This window comes from Aythya marila (genome assembly GCF_965140915.1).
Source record: "Aythya marila genome assembly, chromosome: 19".
NCBI lineage: Eukaryota > Metazoa > Chordata > Aves > Anseriformes > Anatidae > Aythya > Aythya marila.
The window spans coordinates 11,805,423-11,823,453 of NC_139060.1; the positions used below are offsets into that span (position 1 = coordinate 11,805,423).

General features: G+C 38.7%; 1 protein-coding gene across 11 annotated transcripts in view; it reads left to right on the forward strand.

The window, feature by feature from the left end:
• RALGPS1 (Ral GEF with PH domain and SH3 binding motif 1) overlaps positions 1-18,031 on the forward strand; it is a 118,409-nt gene continuing 100,378 nt past the window's right edge. For 2 of the 11 annotated variants that reach the window (XR_014318811.1, XM_082775556.1), the window contains exons 1-4: positions 6,152-6,850; positions 14,252-14,361; positions 14,438-14,558; positions 15,154-17,484. The gene's annotated coding sequence lies outside the window, so the exon portion shown is untranslated. Of the gene's footprint in view, positions 69-6,144; positions 6,851-7,245; positions 7,502-14,251; positions 14,362-14,437; positions 14,559-15,153; positions 17,485-18,031 lie in introns of those variants that run through there. The other 9 variants (XM_082775550.1, XM_082775554.1, XM_082775551.1 and 6 more) reach the window with 8 other exon arrangements.

The window sequence follows — 18,031 nt, forward strand, 5'->3', positions numbered from 1 at the left end:
CTCAAAGCAGAACAAGAACAACAGGGGAAAAAAAATGGACTGGCAATCTGCCCAACACCAAGACAGAGGTAAGTCAGTTGGGCAGGGAGGTATATTTCATTTCCAGAGCAGCATTTTGTTATGCCGTATGTAACAGTAGAACTAATACTATTCTCACCAAATGTAGGATACATATCCTAGCCCACGAGCTTGAATTTAACATGAGTATCCAGCAAATACTTAGCTATTTTCAGCTTGCAGGGCGCTAGCTTGTTTCATGGCAGCTGGCTCTTTAAGTGCCTTTGTGACAAGCAACTTCTAGGAGGAGTTAATGCATCCTAAACAAAGTGTATACTGTCACTGATTTGCTGAGATAGACTCATCCTCTATGGGACAAGTAGAATCTTGCAGAAAGGCAGATGATACTATTAAAGTTGGTTTAAATTTTACTAGTGTTGTTCACAACTTTTCATTGTGTTTGAGATGTATGCTAGCAAAGATTTTGTTCTATAATAAACCTGAATGAAATTTAAGCAATTTTTAAACAATCTGGCAGCAAAGGATGTGTTTATATTGTCTTAATGCAGCTGAGGAATCTTGACTGGCTCTGAATTTTGGGGGGGATGTTTTTTTTGGTCTTGTATGTTACAGGCACACCCAGAATGAATAACTATTCTAAAAAAAAAAAAAAATATGTTTCATTACTGAAAACTCAAGTAATGCAGAGTAGAGTACACAAGACATGACTTCAGAATAGAAGAAATGTAGCATTGCTTTTATGTGAGGGAGGAGAGGAGAGAAACCGAACCTAACGTACTTACTAGCTTTAGTAAAGTCTTACACCCACTTTTTTTTTTTTTTTTTTAAGATGGTGAATTGTTTCATCTTGTCAAGTAGCCATAGGGAGTTAGAAATAAGTCATGGCAAAGCTGTGTCCACAGAACTTAATGCACCTAACTTATGGAAATGTGATTTTCAGTAAGAATGTGATGTATGTCTTTGCACAATCAGTAACATACATGCATAATGTGTGCAACAGCATTTGGATAGCATGCCCTATAGCACACGTAATACTGTGAATTATAAAAGTAACAATGTAATAAAACCTTTAAATGGCTTTTTTACTTTTTTTTTTTTTTAATGTATTACTTTGAACAGCACCAAATAGTATCATTAGTGAAATGCAAATATGCCAGTATGGGTAGTGATAAGCTACTAGTCCTGATCATTTGTCTCTGAATGTAGTGGAGTTTGGTCAAGGGCATTAGAGAAAGGTGGTGCTTTTATGGAGGTTCATACCTGTAAGTTCACTGTGCAAACAGCTTTTTTTCTAGTTACATAAGAACTATATCTGTAGGAGCTAATAATGCTGAGTGGTCAAAAGAGAGCTCACTTTCTGCCAAACACCATTAAGTTCTGGCATTATGCGTAAAAATAGCATTGGGGAAGATCTTCCATTTAGAGTAACAGAAGACTTACGAGGACGGTATGGAGCTTTGAAACACCATATGCACTGCCATGGCACGATAAATCAGATGGCATAGGTCAGTTTTCTGTGTAAACTAGCTACAGACAAAGGAACCCTTATTTGTTAGCAACACACACAGATGTGGAAATAAGAGAAATTATCATGGTGTATCAGATGACTTTAAGATTTAAAATATCTGTTGGTTTAATAGAATGGTTCTGATAATTTGGGACTTTTAACACTTGGACATTATTCTGTTTTTTCTCTAACTCTCTGTTTTCTAGATAACCTTATGCTGTGTTTTTGTTACATAGGATTTCACCTTCATCTAGTTTTATCTAGGGGTACACCATTGACCTTGGGTACTTCAGATTTGTTTGAAGTTGCAAGCCATGACAATAATTACAGTGCCATAGTACAGTATGTATGGTTAAATTTCAACTTAACCTGCTCATTTAGAGTTTGCCCCTAATAACTGGGAGAGTACATTAGGCTACTTAAGCAGAGAGATCAAAAAAAAAAAAAAAAAAAAAGCATAAGACAAAGTAACATGTTTCCAAAGCACTAATTTTGTATAGCTTGAAAAAGGTATGCTCTAAATCAATTTCAACCAATGTTGACAGACAAATGCACACAAAAAAGTACAGTTATTGAAACTACTTAATGCTTCATCGCTTAAATAGCAAACAACTTCTTGATCCAAAATAACCCTGAACCTGCACTATTCAGAACTACTTTGTGCATAGTGTATCATGCTTCCCTAAACTGCCTGCAGTTTCAATAGAATAAATACTGTAATCAGGGACTCATATTTTGTTTTGTGGGTACCCACCATCTTTTACTCCAAGTTTTATATAAAGATGTTCTTGTAATATAAAGAAGTACAGAATGTTGATTGGCACTGTTGATTAGCACTGCTATGCAACTCTTGCTGGAAGTTACCACTTGTGTAGCAGAGTCACCAGAAGTAAAGATGTGGCCATTCCCATACAAAGCCTTATATGAGGATGGGATAAATAGAAGGTGGTAATATTAAAAATCAACAGTAGAAATTCTGACAGATTCTCTGAAAACCCTCTAAGAGAGAGACAGTTCTGTTACCCTGAATGGAACGTTAACTCTGAAATTAATTATTGACAATTTCAGTGTCAATTCATACTTCTTTGCCCAGTGCAAGTGTTTGATGCATTTTGATGGTTATCAATATTATAATGTTCTGAAATAAGTAAACTTTCCTTGTATTGGCTTGCACATCTGAATTCTGTAACAAGGAAAAAAAGACTCTGAGACTGAATACTTGTTTAAGAGGTCCTGTAAAACCACTTTGAGCAAATCAAGAGAAAGAAGACAAAAATTGCATGAAGAAGTTACATTAAAAAGGCTAAGTAGAAAAATTGGCTTAGTTTTTTTGTTTGTTTGTTTGTTTGTTTTTAAATAAGAATCTGTTCAACTGATCTTTGTTTACATGCAGACACACTCCATTTAAACTTTCATCAATGCAAACTTCCTGAAGAGAGCTTGAGGGAAAGCCAGAATAAGCTATGACCGTGACATTTTAAAGAATTTATTTTCTCGCAGCAATAGTCATGCAGGAAAAATAGATGCCACAGACACTACATTTTGCTACATATATGAAATAGTATATTCCAATTGTATTGTGCATGGATTTAGGAAAAGTTTAAATTAGATATTCAATGCATTAAATTATAGACAAACTTTTCACTAAAACTTTGGGAAATGATATGACTAATGGCAGTCTTTAAAGTGACATTATGCTTCCATGCAGTTTGTTAGCCTTTTCAAAGAACTCAGTACAGTACAGCTCTAAATCTTGTCTATGCATTTTTTCCCACCAGAGGGTGCTGGCTATTTTTTTTAAATACACATGGTATGGAAGAATAATGTAGGGTGCAGTACATAGCAGCAACCTGAAACAGGAACTAAAAAAGTTTTCAGTCTTCACTTATGTTGTCCTCAACACAGGCAGTTGCTGAGTAATTCCATTCTTAGCAGGGCAGCGTTTGTATTCAGGATTTCAGAGAGTGTATTGTAATGCAAAAGACTATTTAGGTAGTGGACTATCACTTTGCAGTAGTTTAAGCACCAGATTGGAAACACTGATGTAATTATTAGGCTAAGAACTAACTACCTTGCAGTTTGTTTTGGTTTGTTTGTTTTCTGAACTCTTGCAGAAATACAAGAAGGAGATTTACTTTTTTTTTTTTTTTTTTTTTTTTTTTTTTTTCTCTCCCTCTCTCTCTCTTCTGTAGAGGACTGTAGCTCACAAACGTTTTGGGAAGTACTTCTTTACTGTGTGGGTGACAGAGCATTGGCACAGGTTGCCTGAAGTGGTTGTGGAATCTCCCTCCTTAGAAATTTTCAAAAGCTGGCCAGAAATTTTAGAGGAAAGTATATGTAGCTTAGTAGTACCTATAGGACAAACTAAGTGAAGAATAGTCAATGCCTATGAAATGACTGGAGATTCATATGAAATAACTCTCCAGCAATTCAAAGGGAGGCAAAAAAAAAAAAAGGATAAAAAAAAAAAAAGTAATAAAATAACTTTCTATGAAGTGAATTTGGCTTTGGTTTGCATGTTGGAGTTGTGAGCATCAGTATTCCCAGGGAGATACCAAATTTATGTTTAAAGTTTTTATTATTATTATTATTAGCTTATTCTCAAAATGAATCCATCTGCTTCAGAAATAAAGTTCTTGCATGTGTAACTGGGATGTTTGAAGATCTCTAATGTGTTCTGGATTTAATAGTCTTACACTAGTTGTTCACCTCCTGATAAACAATTATTGAAGACCTTTAGTAACTAGGAGATTGGAAAGACAACAACTTTGCACTATATTCTTCACATAATGCAGTGTCAAAACTTTATCCTAAGTAACCTCATTTAGTTTGCGTTCTCTCATGCTCTGTGAGATGAACTTCAGTCTGATGAACTAGAAACCAATCCTGCATGAACACAACAAGATAGTGAGTTTGAAGGGACATGCAAAGATCAGTCCAAATCCTGGCTCCATTCAGGAGTAACTAAAAATCAGACCCTATGTCTGAGCGTGTTGTCCAAACCCTTGACCTCCACCAGGCTCAGTGCAGTAACCACTTTCCTGAGGATCCTGTTTCAATGCCCAACCACCTCCTTGATGAAGAGTCTTGCCATAATACCCAACCTGAACCTCCCCTGTCCCAGCTTCACGCTGTTTCCTTGAGTCCTGTTGCTGTCACCAGAGAAGAGCTCAGTGCCTGCCCCTCCACTCCCCTCATGAAGAAGCTGCAGGATGCCTTGAGGACTCCCCTCAGGCTCCTCTTCTCTCAGCTGAACAAATCAAGTGACTTCAGCTGCTTCTCATACATCTTGCCCTACAGGCATTTCAGAATCTTTAGTGCCCTCCTTTGGATATTCTTTAACAGTTTTAAGTCCTTATACTGTGATGCCCAAAACTGAACACAGTGCTCAAAGAGCAGAGCAGGGCGATCACTCCCCTCAACTATGTAGTGATGCTGTGCTTGATGCACCCCAGGATGTGTTTGGCCCTTTCGGTTGCCAGGGCACACTGCTGGCTCATGTTAATTGCTGTCAATCAGAAGCCCCAGATTCCTCTCTGCAAGGCTGCTCTCCAGCCTCTCATCCACCAGTCTGTATGTACAGCCAGGGTTGCCCTGTCCCAGGTGCAGAATCCAGCACTTTGTCTTGTTAAATCTTGGTGATTGCCCAGCAATCAAGGTATTTCTGCAAGGCCTGCCTACTCACAAGGGAGTCAACAGTTCCTCAATTTAGTATCATCTGCACACTTAGCATACGTTCAACTCATGTGTCCAGATCGTTTATAAAAATGTTGCAAAGAACCAGACCCAAAATGGAGCCCTGCAGAGCCCCACTTGTGACTGACGTTAACCTCGTTTACTAGAGCCCTTTGAGCCCAACCCCCCAGCCACCTATTGTATCATGTGCTTGTCTAATTGTGTGCTGGACACTTTGTCCAGAAGGATACTGAGAGACGGTGTTAAAAGCTTTGCTAAAACCCTAAAAAATCATACCTACTGGCCTACCTTGGTCAACAAGATGGGTAACCACATTAGAAAAGGAAATTAAGCTTATCAAACAGGACTTTCCCATTGCGAACCCATGTTGGCTCTGACCAATGACTGTGTTGTCTTTCAGGTGTTTTTCAATAACTCTCACAGTAATCTCCATAAATTTACCAGGCACTGAAATGAGACTGTCAGGCCTATAATTGCTAGAGTATTCTTTCTTCTTGAAAACCACGACAACATTTGACAGATTCCATTTTACTGGGACCTCTCCAGATTCTCTGGAGCATTTAAAAATAATTGAGAGAGGTCTCAGGATGACATCAGCCAGCTCTTTGAGAACTCTGAGATGAATCTCATTTGGCCCTGAGCACTTACATGCATCCAACTGGAGCAGCAAATCCTACACAAGTTCCCCATTAGCAGGGAGTTTATAAATTGGTATATAGCTACCAGTCCAAAGAGCAATTTTTTATTTTTTTTTTACCCACTTAAATACATAATTTGGTAGAAAAGTTCTCTTTCAAACATACCCCGGGAAGCATAAAAAGCCCTATTTGTTTGCCTTGGAAGAACACATTACTGTCCTTTTTCAGGTGTTTCCAGTACTATTTTGCATATGTGCACTCAACGTCTGGCTTGTGACTTCTGAGGTATTCTTTGCTATATTGGGAAAGTTGAGCGCAACAGGTGATGAGTGGATAAAGGTGACAAATTCCTCTTCTCTGAGCAGCGACTGCGCTGTTCTGCCCCCGTGAGCACGGGAAGAGAGGCGAGCCCAGGAACTGAGGGCGCGCAGGCAGCCTTCAGCGGGGACAGCGCGGGCCTCGCAAAGAGCACGGGCTGCGGCACGCTGGGTCCGTGCCGCCGACGGGAGGCCCAGGCACCCTGCCACGCTGACCGCGACCCCGCAGCCCGAGTCGTCCCGGGGCGCTGCGGACCACGCAAAGACCCCGCCGCGGGGGACCAGGCCGGGCCTGGCGGCGCTCCGTACCGCCAGGACCACGGCCCCGGCTGGACGCACCCCGCGGCCGCCAAGGGCAGCGCGGTACCGCGCACCTGCAGCCGGCGGTGGCTCCTGCGCACTGGCTGCTTGCTCGCGCGCGCCCGCCCCACGCAGCGCCGATTGGCTGAGCGCTCCCGTGCGGAGCAGCGGTTGGCCGGCGGGTCTGTCAGTCCGGCGCGCCCCGTCCCCTCCGCTCGGTCCCCCCCCTTGGCCGGCCTGGGCCTCGTCCTCGGCGGCTGAGGCGGGCGGGGGGATCGGTCCGGGGGCGGTGCTGCGGGAGCCTCCCTGTCGGCGGGGTCTCTGTCGCCGCGAAGGCTCTTGGGCGACGCCCGGGGCAGCCGTATTCGGGACAGGTGAGCCGCCGCCGGGCCCCGCATCCCTTTCCGGGGCAGGTGAGGCGCTGCCGGGCCCTTCTCGCTGGCGCGGGGCAGCCGCACTCTCCCTGCCCCGCCGCCCCCCGCCCGCTGCTGCCAACCCCGCCTCAGGCGCGTGCAGCGGGCGGAGCTCTGCGGAGCCGGGCCGGGCCGGGCGCCCACCCTCCCGGGGCTCGCCGCCTGCGGGAGGCCGCTGCTGCCCAGGGCTCCGAAGGGGCGGCGCGGGGCGCGGGCAGGTGTGCGAGCGGGGGGGCAGCGCGCCGCTACCTCGCCCCCTGCTGCGGGACCCTTCCTCGCGGGCGCCTCCCCGGTTCGGGGCTCGAGCTTCGCCGGACCCTCAGAGCCTCCGAGTGCCGTAGCCCCGCGCTCTCAGGCGGTGCCCAGGGGCCCTCGTACCGTTGCGGTGCTGGGGCGGTGTAGCCCGCAGCGGTGCTTATGCTGTCACGTCTGCTGTACGTCGCCTGTCCCGGTTCCCCCCCTCCGCTTCCATGCAGCGGGCACAGCTGGCCTACCGCATGCCTCGTACATCTTGGCCGTGGGAGCAGTCGTTGTCTTTGTGCCGTATCTGCGCAGATAGCCTACGAATTAGTTGGGTTTCCAAGGCTTGCTTACAAGCCTAGATGAGATGAGGTAGGTAGTTACTTCTGGGTCTGGGGATCCGGAGGGTACCGTGCTTTTCAAGACTGGGTAGAGGATGCGAGTGGACTTCTCAGCTGTATATTTATCTTGAAGAGGATAATGGGGGTGCAGACGTAAACCTTGTTAGCTCATCATCCAATGGACTTCAGGAATAAACTTGAAAGCTATTTTCATGTTGCATGTGTGATGTTGTTCAATACTTTTAAGGAACCTTGAATGGCTGAGATCTCTTTTCAGATCAGATAAATATTTTTTTAGTCTGGCTTCAGCAGGCTTGAAAGTGTCTAAGGTTCTGGCATGTGGTGGAGAAAACTTGTTGAAATTCTCATCTGTAGAACTGTAGCATGTCTTTTGTCTGTAGTTCTAAATGTACATAGAAATGGAACACAGTTGTGAAAAATAAAGTCTATTGGTACATCTTTCTGCATGGAAAGATATTCCTTGCTTTAAAGACTTTATAGTTGAACTAGAAATCTGTGTCCAACAAAAGCTTTTAAATTCCGGTTTGTTTTCATACTGAATGCTCATGTTGTACCTAGCAATTATCCTTTGCGTGTAAGGATTGAAAGTGTGTGTAGTAAGGACAGAATGGTGTGCACTTTTTTGTTCACTGCCTGTGTGTTTTCCATCCCGCATGCTAGCACCACTTTAGAAGAACAGATATTAGGAAACTTTTATTTTAATGAAGCTATCTTATTTGGTTTCCTGTTTATTTACCTTAGGTGTAGTAAAGCGGAGATATATAGAAATCACGTGGGTGGTAGTTATGAGCTTTGCTTTCTGTCCATGTAAACTTAATTTTCAGGTTCTTAGTGTTCTTTATAATCAAAATGTATATGTGGATATGAAAATGTATTTAAAACTGTTACTAATGAGGGCCTTGAAAAGTGGAAGATATTATTTCTATTTTTCATTGTCCTTTATCTTCCATTCAAATTTAAATACCTTTAGACAAACTTGCATAGGAAGCACAGCCTTTGTCAGACTAAGAGACTACAGAACTTACTCTTTAAAAATCTGTTACTGACTACACTTGTTATATTTTCTATCTTATCTAGTGTTTTCTGCAGCTACCAATGCTGAAGTTGAACTGCGTTGTTTTGTTTTTTTCTGGTCTCTTTGGCTAAAGAGACTTTTCCTAAAGAGTAGCTAAAGGTCCTCTTTTTCAACTGCCAAAAAAAGTTTTGTTTTTAATTAAACATCATTTTTCAACAACATTTCTACATTGAAAGCTTTTATTGCACAGCATTTTGCTCCAATTTGTCATCAAAATTAGAAAGCTAGCCTATTTGGAATGGGGAAAAAAAGTTCAACAGGGAGTGTCAGATTTAAAAATTATGTATTCAGTTCATATGAAACTGTCAAAAAAAATGACACTTCTCATCAGCAGCTCATCCTGACTTAGTTACAAAATGACGGCATCATTTAGAAGTGAAAAGGAAAGTATAAAAATGGGACTAGGGGAACTACATAGCAATCTGTATAAATGGAATTTATGAAGTACCATAGATCAAAATGTAAAGAAAATATTCTGGAGTCTGTTGTACTTATTAGAGCTGAGGACAGCAAGGAAGAATTGGTACTGATTCTGTAGGAAGGAGGGAGGAAGCCTAGTAATGTGTTGGTTGATAGGTGAATTTGGGAAAATCATTAACGTCTGTATGTTTAAAAATATATACTTTACAGGTAATAAACAAGGTGCTGTATCAGATCAGACTGGTAAAATATTTTGCAGTCTAATAAATGTTGGACAGTGTCTCCTGAGGATGCTATTTAAAAGTCTTTGAGAACAATGTTTCAAAGTTCTTCTGAAATTGCTGGCTACAGTTGAGATTTCTGGCCTGCTGGTCCTGATTTCGAAGACTGAGAGTTCCAGTGTTGAGCTAATAAAAGACAAGTGCTCTCTCAGGCTCATTCTTTTAATATTATCTTTGTTACCAATATCAAACAAAATAATGGGAAAAATAGGCTGGGGTTTATTTAATAATAGATTGAAGGACGGTATTGGGGTAGTCAGGCAACAAAGTTCTGTGAAAAAATTGTCTTGCTAACCAAGGCTTTGTTCTTGTATGCAATTGTAGGTTGACTTGACTGGGGTAACTAGGTAGCTATAAATGTTCAGGTAATCAGTCAAGCGGTCTAGTACTGCATGATACTCCAACTTTCTTAAAAAAGAAAAGTATTCTTTTAGCAAGAAATGCAATAAACGGATGGTTTACTATATGGAAGATACATTTCTACTAGCTGCTGATGGAAAAAGTACTTAATAACACATCTATAGGGCACAGTGCATAATTTCATCAGTAATCTGACAATAAATTTGTGAATGCTATGGTTAACACTTGTAAATGACTTTGTAAAATGGTGAGCAGTTATGACAGAACAGAGGGAAGTGGCCTATGCTGTAGTATGCTAGGTATTCAAATAAAGTTTGTGTTAAGGACAAATGTTTTTATATCAAAGAAGAGGAAGTGTAGGCTTCATTTAGACACAAGGGAATATATTTTGAGGAACAGTCATTCAGTGAAAGATGCAGGCAGTCAAAATAGGTAAGCAACTCAATATGAACTCTAGGTCCAATGTTAGAGGAAAAAAAGGATTAATACTGTGTCTAAATAAACAGATAAGGATGAAGTAAGCAGAAGAAGATTTCAAGCTCTAAAACGTATTGGTGAAATCGGTGCTGAATTATAATGTACAATTCTGAGATTCTTGTTTTGAAAAGGGAGGTAAAAGTTTTGAATGCCCCAAAATTAGCAGTAAAAATATTTTAGGAGTTTGTGATGAGAGCCTTTAAGAGCAAGATCCTCCAAATTGATTAAATGGAGGACAAGAAATGTCTGGAACAAAAGAGAAATGTTTGCTGCAATCGGCCTCTTCAAGGTGAGCAAAAGAGATCTGTGAGAACATCTAAGTGATCCAAAGAAGTGTTAGTACTGGGAGAATGTTAGAGAACAAGTATTAGGTAGGTACATATCTTGAAGGGTGTGTGTTGTTCTTCTATCCCAGTCCTGGAAATGGTGTTACGAAATTAGCAAAGCTACAGAATGGGGCAGTGGGGATGAAGTGAAGGATGTGATCTACTTATGACTAAACTGTAAGCTGCCTGGGAGGCCTCAGCCTGCAAGATTTGTCTGCGAAGAGAGTATAGTATCTTTATAACATTACGAATTGTGAAGGTGAACAGGCAAGATTGTTTTTTTGTCTGTTTTTGAATTATCTTTAATGCAAGAACCAGAGGACATAAAATAAGACTAAAAAAAGCCAGCTTCAAGAGCAAAGTTTTTTCACAAAAACATTAATATTCTCGCAAATTAAGCTGCAGGGCTTCTCATCAGAGGATGTTGTAGGTGCTCCAACTTGATGTAGATTTGTGAGGCAACTAGATAAATTTATAAGAGAGAAGTCTAGAGAAATCATAAAGTGAAAAAATTTTTATCTGTGACTTGAAGTCCCTGAACTGCAAACAATGATTGACAGGAAAAATATTTTGGGAAAGTAATGCTACATGTTTTCATTCTTCTGCTTTTCCGTACCTTCTACCTATGAACCCATGTGAAGTTTGGAAGCTGTGATGCAAAGATGGTTGGTTTTTCATGTTACAGATGCTATTATGTTCAGGAAATAAACAAATGATACTGAAGACAAAAGACTTTAAATAAGAAATTAGGATGTATTTATGGAGCAAGAAGACTGGGGACTTCAGATCTATCTGTTCCCTGCTAGTAAAAACATCCTGTGTTCATTCGTAGATAAATTATTAAGGTTAATTCACAAACAACTGAATGAAACTTAAAGACCTGTCATTAAAATCTACAGATCAGTTTAAGTGATTGTAGTGATCTCTTATGGCTTAAATTCCTGTGAAAAGGGAGGTTAGGCATGTCAGTGATATGTAATACCCATGCAAACTTTAAGTGGGATATAGAACAGTATGCTTAGGTATTCACAGTCTCTAGCTTGGGCATCTCTTAGAATAAGGAATTAGTGCAGTTGTAGAATAATGCAAGTTGGGAGGGACCTCCAGAAATAATCTGGTCCAGATCCATGCTCAAAGCAGGGTTGGGTTACCGGTTGCTTTGAATTTTGTGTTTCTGTAACCTCTCCAGGTAACCTTGCTTGTTCCAGTGCATAAGCGTTTTCATTGTGAATATATTTTATCCTTATGTGTAATTGGAATTCACTTTGCTCTGACTTCTCTGTTGCCTCTTATCATTTCATCACTTGCTTTGGAGAAGTCTGGTTCCATCTCCCCAATAATTTCTCTTTAGCCAGTTAAAGCCAGCAATGAGGTTAGTCCTTAACTTTGTCCTCTTAGGCTGACAGAAATAGGTTTGTTAACCTTGTCCTCTTGCATCTGAACTGTCATATTTTCTTATTTTTTGTCATTGAAAGCCTAACTTTCAGTTGACCTTTTTGTCTGTCATACATATTCAGTTTCCTGAACAATTATGCTAGGTAGTCTTCTATTGAACTTTTTCTGAAACTGCTTCAGGATGGCTTTCCAGAAAATTCACTTACTTCAATAGACTAATGATTGGTTTAGAATTACTGTAGTATCTTTATCTTATAAAATATCATCTTCAAGTGATGGAAAATGAATAGCATAAAGGCTTAGGTATTTTGTATACCAATGTTTTCAGATTTTAAATGTTGAGTAGAAAAACCTGCAACTGTTATGTGAATGTAGACTTTGTTTTTGTTTTAGCAAAGCATAGCTGATCCTTTGCCAAAGAAAAGACTGCTTAGGTAGTTTAGTTAAAATATGCTACTTTCAGTGACTTTCTTTTATGACTGCATCTATTTATAAGCAGTCAGAAATAGATATGCATTAGTATCTCCTCTCTTAAGTAAGTACAAGTATTTTTAATTAAGAAAATAAACTAAGTATTAAAAATGTGTATTTTTCTCATGTTTGGATAAGAAGGCATTTTCCTGTCTTATGTAAGTTTCCCTAAAATACTTAGATACCCTCTTAAGGGTATCATGTGACATCAAAAGAATTGAGAATATGGAAGCTTTAATACTTCCTTTAGAAAGTAATACGAAATGTAAGGAATCTGGAGTATTGTACAGTTGTCTAAGACATGGTTTGGGTTTATTATTGTTTTTTAATTTCTGTCATTCTTTCATATAATTAGTGCTAAATGTTTTCTTTGTCTACATACTTTTTATCAAGTACAGTGAATATCCAGATTATTTTCAAAATGAATTTTATTGGTTTGGTTGTGTGAGACATGCTTCAGCTTGAACTAGCATTGGCCTCAAAATTAAAAGAAGGTGCAGAGGTCTCCTTTAAATGCAAGATTCTGATGATTGATTCTGATGATATTGATGCTTTTTTTTTTTTTTTCCAAGATTTTCTTCTTCCTTGTTCATCCATAATGCTTTCATAGACATCTGTTTGCTGATATAAAGTGTCATGTGTATCGATAAGTGATAAATTCTTTCAGTCTGCCTGTTTTCTGTACTTTCAATAGCAAATGACCTTTGACTATTAACAATATGGTGAAGGTTGGAGAAACAGGAACAATTAATGCTCTGTAGTTAAAAAGTTCAAGCACACTGGAGGCTGAGTTTGCAGAGAGTTTTTTCAGATATATAGAAATTTTACTGGGAAAGTTAGTCTTCAACGACATTCAGAGTGAAAGAAGCAGACAGAATAGGGTGTGCCCCCCAAAAACAAGCAAAGAAAACCACCTTAACTGCCAGGAGTTGAGTTTGATTGACGAAGTTGAGTTGGGATGTGAATGTATGTTACATCTATAATTTTACCTGAAATACTTAAACGGAGACTGAAAATGACAAGGTGCAAATGAGTCACTCTTGTGTGAACCAGGATCTTTTGATCTGGCAGGGAGCCCCTACTGTATGTGTATTTGCAGTATGGATGATTTTTGAGTGTATGAAGGGAACTTCTTAAGCAGAGAATAGCTTTCTTCGATACCAGCAGGAATTTAAATGCTAGAAGATAAACATTTTTGTAAATGGAGGCTCCTTAACAGTAGGAAGAGTGTAGAGACTTTAGTAGAGGCACAGTGTTACTAACACTATCTGATTTTCAATGGCTTTTGTTAATATTAGCAATGCCACATGGGCTTTAGTGGAATTTTCAGTTTCCCGTTGAAAATGGCCTATCTTTGAGATGATTTTGTTCTAATTTGATGTTTAGTTGTCTTAAAGACATTTAGATATAGAGCTTAGGGATATGGTTTAGTGGGGACTGTTAGTGTTAGGTCAGAGGTTGGACTTGATGATCTTGAGGTCTCTTCCAACCTAAGAAATACTGTGATTCTGTGAAATACTACCTATTATAAAAGTTAGTATAAGGCAAAAGAGGAGAAAAGGAAAGGGTGACATGGTCTAAATGTCACTAAGGCAAGCCACCTAAACAGCATTTTCTCAGGTTTGGTGGTGGACTTGTTCTAATGGAAGAGCTGAGCTTAATTTGCCGATATAAAGAAATATTGTATTTGGGTTTGTGTCCATTCTGCTATGTTTAGTTAAGTCTTGAGGAATCCAAAGTGAGAATGAGTAGCATTTACCAATAACTGCACCGATATCAACTCAAAAGTTGTACTGACTGACCATGTGAGAAAGAGTTACAGGTAATCTTTGGAGTATACAGTAATACTACAGGTACTATTTGGAGAATAGTTATAAAATTCTTCATATGTTGCTCTTTCCTAAGTGATGTATTATTTGTTGAATACTTTTTTTTTTTTTTTTTTTTTTTTTAAGTTTTGGAAGTTGTCACATACTAGTCAAGGTGGAATGGGAAATTAGCAATCAAAGCAATTTACAACTGGGAGGGAGAGCCAAGAATAAAAATACCCAAGCGCGTGTTACAGGTAAGAAATGCAGAGTTTGGGAAGAACTGAGTTATATAATAAATGTCACCATAATTCTGTTTCTGGTTATTTGTAGGAATGTCATGCTTTTAAACAAGAGATAAATCATCTCAATAGCAAGAGCCAGTCTGAACAATGGTTTGATGGAGATGTGCAGCAAAATGGGTTGAGTGGGTGCAGCGCTAACTTACTCTGCTGTAAGTATGCAACTGTGATTAAAGTAGGTATTTTCCTATTTTCATCTCTGATACCAGAGTTTATGGAAGTGTCTATCAGCTCTCTTCTGTTGAGAAAAGAACCTAGAGTCATGATAGTATTATACAGTAATACTGCAGATATGTACTTTTTCTTTGACAGCTTTATTGAGACTTACATGAAGTATAACTCTCTCAAGTGTATATCTTGTCGTAAGTTAGCAGATGTGTTTGAAGGATAATAGCTTTTGAGAGAGGACTGACTTCTGCTAGAGATAAAATTGCAGCTCTGTTTTGATATGGATCAAGATGATATCAGATTCTTAAATTGGTATTTATTATTTATTCCTTGTGAAGTACAGCTATTGCTTTTTTAGTTACTGTTGTTAACCTGAGAAATATTTTTTACTTTGTTCCCTTCCACATTAAGCAGCAGTGCTTGCTCCATTTTTTCCTCATTTTATTTAGTAATCTTTCAGTTTCTTAGCAAATACTAAGACACTGTTTGTGGTCATATTTCATTTAACTTAAGTAATTAATAGTTAACATAGCGTTGCTATGTTTGTATGGTTATAAATGTTAATTTTGTTTTTTTCAGGTACCAAAATGCAGCCTGCATGAGCTGCTTTTGTGAGGGTGACTCCTGCAGAATATGAACTGCATGTAATCTGGATTAAGATAAAGTAATTTAACGTCACACAGCAAGTGGTTATAACACCCCAACTATGTTTTTGGAAAAGGCCACTGAAATAGCAATATAGTGTTCTTCCATTGTTCCATGAAAGTTCAGTCCTTCTTTCCAGAGTGTCAATAGGAGACTGGACTGGAGGCTGTTGTCCAATAGCTTGTTTGAACTGATACATGTATTTCAGTAAATTGTCTTCATACAATCGTCTGTTGGAATGAGGATTGCTTGCAGACCAATGAATTTTAAACCAATCTTTTGAGATGTGTGGGATAGATCTCTATGCTAGAGTTATTGTCAAAGTGTAGAGGAAGCCTGAGATGACTGATGCTGATAGATGGATGCTCTTGGGAAGTATCTTGGGTGACTGAATTATCAGCCTTGAGACCTGTACCTGTAAAGTATTTGGAAACCTGCACCCATTACTTTAGATTTCCATGATATACATTTCTGTATTTTATCTGCATTGCATTAGTTTTCGATTTAGTGCAATAGTTGATACCTTAATCTTGCATTCAAATTTAATAGTATGACATAAAGTTGTTAAAGGATTTCTTTAACCAAAAGCTTGAGATATGCTTTCTTTTAACCTCATTGGGGTCCAAGGCTTGTCTCTATTGTGCCACTGTTCTCTCCTTCCCACAAACGCACACCTTCATATCTTCGTAGCTCTAGGGAGATGGCAGCTTTTTTTTTCCCCCTCCGTTATCTACTACTGCCTTGTGAGCTACTATTGCTAATACATACCTGCTACTGTACCGGAAAGACAGTTTGGAGAGGGTGGAGCTCTTATCAAGTTCATGCACATTCTCTGGATAGTGTATGTACTTACGTGGCCTGTAAATGCTATATCACGTTCAGTGAATAATAGGATTCTATCATATGGAATATAAATGTTCCACTAAAATAGTTTCCAGATAGTACTGTATTCTGCCTGACTTCACATTAACCATTTGTGACACTTTCTCTCAATTTATTTAAATTTTTCTAAATTACAATGTAAAATAGGTTTTCAGAGTAATTGCATATAAAAGTAGAACCATTTCGGTTTTATTTTTTAAGAACATGTGGATGTCTTTCATAGATTTTCTGAGTTATGATTATATGCTAAAACAGAAGATTTAAGATATGTTGAAAACAGGCCTTTAATAAGTTAAGAATCACTGCCGCCTAGTGGAACATTGCAAACCTTGAAGTGTTCTAAAACAAATTAAATTTGGAGAGACTAAGTCTAGAGGTTTTTACGGTTGACACAGAATGAGGCATTCTAAGTAGTAGCAAATCATACTAGATTATTTTTTTTGTGGGGTGTGGTGGTGGAGGATAGTTTACATTTAAGTTCTTAATTTAAGAAATGCAACTTTTTTTTTCCATTGAGAGTAGAAGACGTGAGATACCCCTGCTGACTTCTAGTATTTGAACACAAAAACCACCTTATAATTAATAGAACATTTACAAACTGCAGAGGCTGTTCTTTTGAGGCAAATATTGCAACTAGTCCTTGCAAGTCCCTCACAGTAATATTGTGTTTATATACTGCTTCAAAATACGTTAATGATGTTAGTGTGACTGCCCCAGGTGTCTTCTAATCTTGAGACTGGTACTAAGTATGATAATTCAACTAGTTTTTCTGAGAAATTTAAACACAATTTAATGTTTGACTAGATGTTATTGCTTTAGTTGAGAGACATTATTTTAAATTTTTGAATGAAAACAAAAAGCTGGGTTTTACAGAAGCAGAAAATATGTTCCAAATGCCAGTAACTGACCATAATTGTTTCCTTCCTGCTGAGAGTGGAGGCATCATTTTTTTTTGTTCTTGTTTGTGGTTGGATTTTTTTTTTTTTTTTTTTTTTTAACAATGAAGCATTCTTTTGTCCTGAGCAAACAGATTTATTTTTCCTTAATGTGCTGTATTGATACAATGAGAGCAGATGCAGCACTTAACTCGGAGAGGAGAATCTGCAACACTGTGGTGTGGGAGTGTCAAGTCAGTGAAGCTAAGGGTGAACTTAAGATACCTTGTAATTTTCCAGTAAATCTATTTTTGTACTATGACTAATTTAAAAATTCATTTTGTTAATTTATTACTTGTTCTCACTTTTCATACAGGTGTTTACTGCAGATTCTGGGTTTTGCACTGATTTTCAGTATTAAAACTTTAATTAATATGTTTCTGGATTGAATTAATGATGATGAAAACAAGGGAAGACGCTAGTGACAATCACTTAAGTCTTCTATACTGTACGTGTGCAATAACATTTCCTTGAATTCTTCATCAATTTTAAGGGATGGCTGTGGATTTTTGTTGTTGTTTTGGTTGTGTTTTTTTTTGTTGTTGTTGTGTTTTTTTTAAAGTCCAAGCTTGATGTGAAGACTTCAGGAATTGTTTATGAATTATTAGAAACCTCCACTATATTTCTTGTCTTAATTGCTTTAGGTATTCAGATGCTATCTCTACTTAGTTAAATGTCACTTGACCATGCCTTTTTTGTGTGTTTATACAGATAGCATTGATCATATAATTACATTACTTCTTGAGGCGGCAGAATGGCAGAAATGGTGGCAGAAATAGCTAAATAGAGATAGGAGAAGAGAAAATGGAATAATGAATTTGTAAAAATAATAAACAGGCATTTGAGTGAACTCAGTTATTTGTGGGTATAATAAAATATGGGATATAATCAGGATGGAAATAGCATTTCATATTCAAACCTGCTTTTCCAGCCTCCTGCTCTTTCATGGTTTTACCAGCTAAGGATTCTGTGAGATAGTTAATATTTTTTAAATT